The following is an 8,699-nucleotide window of genomic DNA, read 5'->3' as shown; positions in this document are numbered from 1 at the left end:
CCTGAAAAATTACTGTGAAGCTTTTTCCATTTCACCACTTATGAAAAGATGCATAACCTAACAAAACATACCCAACCAGTAAAGCAAACAAGCAAATAAATTCTTGGAAGGCTGTTATAAAACCGATCATTTAAATATGTCAGCTTCTTTCCAAAATGTTCTTCTTGCAAGAGCTGTTAAACCATGAAGGAGAGTTCCTAGCAATAACTCCTTAAGCACTGTTATTTGACCGACAAATTCTACTGAAAGAATCTAGCACACAATAAGACAGAAATATTTAGTAGTAGCAGAATATATCTCAGCTGTCCAATTATTGGAGGGATACCCCTAATTTGTTTGAGATTTTCCTCTATCTTGATAAGTTCTAAGTTAGTACTATCAGCATTTTTAGGGTCTATGGATTTTCTCAGTCTGGGCTAACCACCTGACACTGTGATCTTTGGCTCTAGATGATTGCCACTGTTGAAATATCACCCAGACCCCATGTGCAAACATGGGAAAAAAGGGTTGTAGGTGGATGGACAGATGGATGGGTTTTTTCGAATGGAAGATAAACAAGCTCATAAGGAGAGAACAACCGTGGCATAATCATTTCTTTTTGTAAGCATTGGTTAGTCATGTACACTTTCACAACACTTTGTCAACTTTATGTGTTATAGATGTAGTCTTGCAAATGCTATATGGAATTATCATTATTGTGAAGTTTAAGTTGTTTATCTCCTGTTATTTGCATTTATTTATATTCATTGTTTAATAAAGGTTGTCTGGAAATACAAACAGTGCTCCCAATTTGGGGATTTTTCCCTAATTATTATTTTTTTTTTTGCGCTTTTTCATGACTCTAGCACTAAAACTGAAAGGTATGTGTATTCCTTTAGTAACATTTCTTTGGAAATCCAACAGGAACTGAATAAAAAGCATGTAATAGGCATAATCTCAAAGACTTTAGGCCCTGTATTAAAAGATATTGCATTTAAGTCTCTGTTTCTTTAGCTTTATAGTGAAGGTGAATCCCCAAGTACAGCCAGTTACAAACCACCAGGTTCATTTTTTTAATTTGTTACCTTTGGAGTGAACATTTGCAGTATTTGCAATCTACTCACTATTTATTGGGTGCATGATTTTTGCTTGTTTATATATAATATCCCCAAGAAATTAAAACTCTGGAGGGTAAAGTATATGAAAATGCTCAAGTTGAGCATGAAATATGTATGTTTCCATGAATAATTTTAAAATATTTGATTTACCATTGATTAAACATACTGAAGTCTACAAATCAAAAATTTCTTCTTCAGGAGGACATTCTAATATATAAACTATACATAATGTCCTACAGAATTAAAAATGAACATTGCATGTCTCTGGTAGTACATATTGATTTGTTAAAAAATGTTAACTAGAAAAGGAACATTTAGTGTAATTTAATTTTTTTTCAGCAGATAAGTTAAACAACTTGTGTTTACTCTGCAGCCTTAAAGGTGAAAGAGTAGAAAAAAAATTCTGGAAGTTGCAAAGTTTTGTAGCTTATTAGAACAGATAGTTTATGTTGTAACTATAAATATAGCTTAGATATCATTTATGTTTTCAACATTGCCCATTCTGAATAATAATATGTGCTCACACTCGTGCTATACAGATAGGCTTCTGTGTTGAACATTCACAAGTGTATAATTCTGCATTTAACCATGTTTCTGGACAGCACTGTAGCATAGCAGGTATTGTTGCTGATTCATAGCTCTTGATTCTCTGGTTCGAATCTTAGCTGGTATGCTTTTGTATAAAGAAGGCATGCTCTCTCTATATCCATGTGGGTTTTTTATGGAAATCCTGATAGACATGGTGCTAGTTATAGGTGTGAGTTCAGTGCATGAATGGTCGTGGATCACTGCAGTACAATGATCTGGTATCCTATGCCTTATAACCATTGTTCTCTGAGATAGTCTCCCAGATGAGCGTGAGGAGGATAAAGCTAATATTTCAGAAGCAATCAATAAGTTTACTTCTGTGTTTGAAAATCTACCATATAATAATATAAAATTGTTCCACAGTAAAATGTATCTATAGAACAAAAACATGTCATCTCAATTAAATTTTTTAAGGAATCAGTCAATCAGTCAAAAATATGCATCAAAAATGCAAAATACTATGGCATCAGTATAGCCAGGAATGCAAGACATGTCACATATACTCTTCCAGATTTCTTTTAAGCAATCTAATCTTAACATATCATGGAAGATAGTTTCAGAAAAAATCCACTGTCACATAAATCAAGCATGCACTTTATTTTTACATATGTATTAGGATACTGCATAACAACCCAGCATTTCTGGCATCTACACATCATTTTAAAATATATATGCCTAGTCATTCCTGGGGATTATGCAAAGACCGTCTGTGCTAAAGCTGAGTTTCCTATGTTCTTTTAGTCCTACAAATAGATCGACTAATATTTTCAATGTCTAAATGTGATCATCCAGTTCATATCTAGTAAATATTTAGTCAAGCGCGTTATGACCTTTGCAATTTCTCTTGTAAATTAACACCAGTGTCTTGCAACTTGACAGATGATAAAATTCCTAAAAGAGATGTGTGTGTGTGTGTGTGTGTATGTGTGTGTGTGTGTGTGTGTGTGTGTGTGTGTGTGTGTATCTGTGTGTGTCTGTATGTAGAAGGTCTGTGTTCAGCTATCGAATTAAAATTTCAGCAAACCGCTTATATTCGAGCATTATGCATCAGTCGTTTAGATTATCAAACACACTTATCTTTGAAAATAAAATCATTGAAGTGTAATAAAAAATTGCACAGGACACCAAAGACAATCATAAGGCTTTTTTCAGTTATGTTAGAAACTTGGGATGCAACTCCCAGACTTGTTCTGAGTTGATTCTAAATGACAAAAAATACACTGAACCCACAGACATCGCCAATATCCTGGCAGACAGGTTCAGTGCGAACTTCTCCACCCCCTCCCCCCCAAAAGAGCAAATATCTATCCCGGCAGAGGGCTGCCTCCCAAACATCTCAGATGCTCAGGTGAAGGCTGCCCTCTCCAAAGCACAAAACACTGCTTCCATGGGACCAGATGGCGTCCCAGGTTGCGTCCTACATGAACTACAAGAGGAACTAATCCCTCAAATAAAACAGCTATACAATCTCAGCCTCACTACAGGATATGTGCCCACAGAATGGCGTACAGCAACAGTGGTCCCACTCCACAAAGGTGGAGCATCTACGGACCCTGGAAACTATCGCCCCATAAGCCTGACTAGCTTAGTTTGCAAGGCTATGGAGAGGATCATCATGGAGCTCATAAACAAAGACATTGGGGACCTACAGACACTAGATCCTACCCAGTTCGGCTTTGTTAAGGGCAGATCCTGCCTTTTGAACCTGGTTGACTTCTTTGAAACAGTCACCAAAGCCATAGATGAAGGAAAGGTAGTCCACACAGCCTATCTGGACCTTGAAAAGGCATTTGACACAATACCCCACTTGGGCATCATAGATAAGCTATCCAGCTTAAATATAAACCCCTATGTCACAAGATGGGTCGCAAACTGGCTCAAAGACAGAACCCACAGAGTGAGAGTTGCTGGAGCCATGTCAGACTCAAAACCGGTCACAAGTGGCATCCCACAGGGTTCTGTCCTGGGACCACTCTTGTTCGGTATATACTTTTCCGAGGTACAGGCAAACATGGGAGGACTATGGCTCACCAAGTTCGCAGATGACTGCAAACTGGGCGCCATAATCAACTCTCCAGCTGACACAAACATCCTTCAAAAAGGTCTCACAGAGACAGACAACTGGTGCCAGCGCCATGGTTTAAAGATAAATGCAAAAAATGTATAGTCATACCCTTTGGCAAAACAATGTGCCCACAAATTACCACATAGGAAACCCATTAAGTACAGAGAAAGTTATTAGAGACCTGGGGACCCAAGTTGATAGCAATCTCTCCTTTGAAAACCACATTGCCAAAGTGGTTAGAAAGACCTTCTACATAGCCCACCTCATCACGAAGGGTTTCACATCTAGATCAAGAGAGGTAATCGTGCCCGTTTATTCATCCCTCATCAGGCCCATCATAGAATACAATGCCCCTTTTGGGATGTACCTTACCCGACACCTGCAGCAATTAGAAAGACCCCAAAAGTATCTCACCAAGAGGATCAAGGGTCTCAAACAGATGCCATATACTGCTCGGTTAAAAAAACCCCACCTCTACTGAGTTGCATACACCCTACTTGGAGGCGATCTATGCCTGACATACAAAGCTATGTCAAATCCAGAATTAATGGACATGCTCCACCTCAGTAAATCTAAATCCCTTAGAGCCACAAGCTCGAGGGACTTGAACCTCAGCACAGAAATAAATAGAACTTGCTGGAGGGACAGGTTCATAACCCAGAGGCTCCCTTCGCTCTGGAATAGAATTCCAGTTCATGTGAGGCAGAGCACCTCACTGAATCTCTTAAAGAAGAATCTCGATAAGTGGATGGGGGATCGTAGGTTTGTCCCAGGGATTACTCCTGTGTCACTATTAGACAGAGGCACAGTAAACTAAACCTTAAAGGGCACAGTATACTCAAATCAAGGGGTGGCGTAAGCCATACTGAATCGGGCTAGGCTTATAATTGCCCCAGGGCAGATAGCCTAGTATGAACCTATGAACCTAATAGTTGGTCAACAACTAGGAAGTACAGTGATGCGTAAGGTAAACTAAACAAACCCTTTTATAAATTTGCCTTATTCCTCACTGTGGTGCAATGTTGGAGTTGCTATATATAGTTGGGGTGTGGTGGCACACAAGGTGTTTTTATGAAGACCGTTCATGATGTTGGACAGCTATTGCCGTTCGACTGTACTATTTTCTTAGATAAGTTTGTTTGTTAGTTTCCACATTCGGTGTTTAATGTTTTATTATTAGCTGTTCGCTAAAATTTTAATTTGATGGCTGAACATAGACTGATGTGTTGAGGGGAACAAATACTTGCATATGGATAAGTCATTAAAATTTGAAGCATGTTTGCAGATTCACTTTGTATAAAATTAGGCATAGTATTCTTTTTCTTACAAAAACACTGGCACCAGGTAAATATGTGTGTGTGTGTGTATATATATATATATATATATATATATATATATATATATATATATATACATAAATACACACACACACACATATATATGCGTATATATATATATATATATATATATATATATATATATATATATATATATATATATCTATATATATCTATATATATATATATATATATATATATATGGGTCCACTTTGTAATTTCGAAACCCAAAATCTCGAGTTTTGATACATTGATCTCAAAACATCGAGATTTTGGAATCTCGAAACTACAAAGTGGTGCAAAAAAAAAAAAAATAACTAAAAGAATGTGTTTGCACCCCCCACACCCCCTGCAACTTAAATATACCATCTCCGAGATTGCGCTACAGTGAAAAGAATGGTAAGCATAAAGGGAGCATTACCATTCTCTCCACTGTAGTGCGATCTCGGGGATGGTATATTTAAGTTGCAGGGGGTGTGGTGGGTATAGGGGGGCTTGCCCCCCTCCAAGAACAGTTTTTAGTATTTTTATTGTTTTTTTTTTTTACTTTGTAATTTCAAGATTCCAAAATCTCGAGTTTATGGGATCGGTATTTTGAAACTCACAATTTTGAGTTATCGAAATTACAAAGTGGACCTATATATATATATGTATATATATATGTATGGGTTTACCTGAAAATACTGAAATCACAGATCGCCGATAACGAGAACACTGACCCCGGAAGATCGACAACGGAGAAGACCAACAGTTGAGAATCCCGACACTGAGAACACTGACATGTTAAGGTAAGTGTGCGATAGGGATGGATGTTAGGGTCAGGGTGTGGATAAGGTAAGTGTGTGATAGTGACGGACATTAGGGTAGGGTGCGGGTCAGGTAAGTGTACGATAGTGACGGAGTTTAGGTTTAGGGGCAGGTTAAGTGAGTTAGGGTTAGGGTGCGGGTAAGGTAAGTGTGCGATAATGACGGACTTGAGGGTTAGGGGCGGATTAAGTGTGTTAGGGTTAGGGTATAGGTAAGGTAAGTGTGCGATAGTAACGGACCTTAGGGTTAGGGTTTGGGTTAAGGTAAGTGCATAGATAGTTGTTTATGGAAGGTTTAGTGTAGGTTTGTAAGGTTTTTGGTGTGCTTCTGTTGTGTGTATGTTTTTCGTGAAAGGTATTTGTTTTGTTGATTGTCGGGATTTTGGTTTGTCGGGCATGTGAAGTTTCGTGTTTTTGAACTTTTTTTTTTCATTTTTTTGTGTCGATTATTTCGTTGTCTGTGTTTTGGCGTGCCGGTGTTATCAGGTAGACCCATATATATATATATATATATATATATATATATATATATGTATGCATAGATATATATATATATATATATATATATATATATATATATATATATATATATATATATATATATATATATCTACGCATTGCACTTAAGTTACCTGGCACTTGCTCACTAAAGCAATTATATAAGTCAGCACTAAAAATTAAAAGCACTACACCCTCACTCCCCACTGGCCCTGGTTTTCAATTATTAAGGAATTCCCAATATTATTCTAGCATGTCCAAAGGTCAGTTGTCAATCTCCTCTCCGGTCCAGCTGGTGAATCTGGGAATCTTGAGGCAATGTTACAACTGCCTCATGTACACAGACAACCCTCTCCTCCTCCCAACAAATTCCAACACATGTGAGAGATGCAACCATATAGCCAAACTGGAGGCTAAGCTCTCTCAACTCAGTACTGGCATAACCAGTCAGGAGGAGAAGGAAACCATACTCACTACAATTCCAGTCTCACATAGACCTACCACGACAGCAAACCAAACACATAATCACACAAAAACATACTGGAGGCTCTAAATAAAGATCTGCTGAAGCAGCAGAGACCTCCAAAGCAGACACCCAAGCAGGCGCTACCCCAAAACAAAACACGTGCAACACATATCTCACAAAGCCAGTGTGCCAAACAGTCACAGCCCTTAAGACTAAACAACACACCTGATACACTTGTAATAGGTGACTCTATCGTCAGGCACACTGGCGTCCGCTCACCAGGCTGAACAAGGAGAGGGTCACGGTGAGCAGCCTGTCAGTGCTAGGATCGCCACATAACACAAGCACTCAGGTCACTCCAAGGCAAGTACAAATATGACTCAGTCATTGTCCATGCTGGTGTGAATGACCTGAGACGTACCTCCCTGGACTACATGAAAGAGACATAAAGGAGCTCTCTGAGCATGTAGCCCAGGCGGTATGACCCTGACCTTGAGTAGCATCTTACCTCACCAAGAATGATGCCACAATATGAAGACAAGATGATCAATTTCAACAATTGGCTTAAGTACTGGTGTCATTCAAAGGGGATCAATGCCTGTCAGCTTGGGATGATATGCTCGACAAGCCACGATGCTTAAGCTAGGGACGGCTTGCACCTGTCACCCCTGGGCTTTGGATATTGGCAAAGGCTCTTGCTACCCCCATAGTGCCTTTTTAGGCAAGGCTCAAAGACAAACCCACCTCCATAGGTATCACAAGGGATAAGAAACTAAGAGTAATGCTACTCAAGCCAGAAGTCTAAACCTCAAGATGCACTTTTCGAAACTCTCCTTAGCATGGAGAACATCGATATCTGTGCAGTAACAGAAACCTGGTTCAGGGCTCCGAGAGCACCCCAGCACTACCAGGTTATACCTCATACCGCTGAATCCTTTATAAATGCCTTCTATGGGCACCTTCAAGAATGCATGGATCATGCAATCCCTAATAAAACCAAGACCCATTCCCCCAAAGGCAGGTGCCCTGTCTGGTGGACCCCAGCCATTAACAAACTTTACAACAGGAGGAGGAAGCTACTACATGACAGAGCAAAATCCCTAAAAGGGAAGGCATCTGTGATCAGTACTAGCAAAAAACTACGATCACTCATAAAATCATCCAAGGCCAACTTTAAGAGAAAAATCACAAAAGACACAAAAGACAATCACAAGGCCTTCTTTAGCTATGTTAGAAACCTGGGTGGAAACTCCCAGATATGCTCAGAGTTAGTCCAAAATGACACAAAATACACTGAACCCATAGACATTGCCAACATTCTGGCAGACAGGTTCAGTGCAAATTTCTCCGCCCCCTCCCCCCCCAAAAGGAGAAATATCTATCCCAGCAGAGTGTAGCCTCCCTAACATCTCAGATGCCCAGGTGAGAGCCGCCCTCTCCAAAGCTAAAAACACAGCATCAATGGGACTGGACGGTGTCCCGGGCTGCGTGCTACATGAACTCCAAGAGAAACTAAACCCGCACATAAGGCTGATGTTTAATCTTAGCCTTACTACAGGATACGTACCCAAAGAGTGGCGTACAGCAACAGTGGTCCCACTCCACAAAGGCGGTGCTTCTACAGATCCTGGAAATTACCGCCCCATAAGCTTGACAAGCCTGGTCAGCAAAGCTATGGAAAGGATCATTATGGAACTCATAAACAAAGGCATTGGGGACCTACAGACATTGGATCTTACCCAATTTGGCTTTGTCAAGGGCAGATCCTGCCTTTTGAACTTGGTCGACTTTTTTGAAACAGTCACTAAGGCCATTGATGAGGGTAAGGCAGTTCACACAGCC

Source organism: Protopterus annectens, chromosome 2.part1, assembly GCF_019279795.1.
Source record: "Protopterus annectens isolate FY-2018-M chromosome 2.part1, PAN1.0, whole genome shotgun sequence".
Lineage (NCBI taxonomy): Eukaryota > Metazoa > Chordata > Ceratodontiformes > Protopteridae > Protopterus > Protopterus annectens.
The sequence above is the reverse complement of the archived record's forward strand: the minus strand, read 5'-3'. Positions refer to the sequence as shown.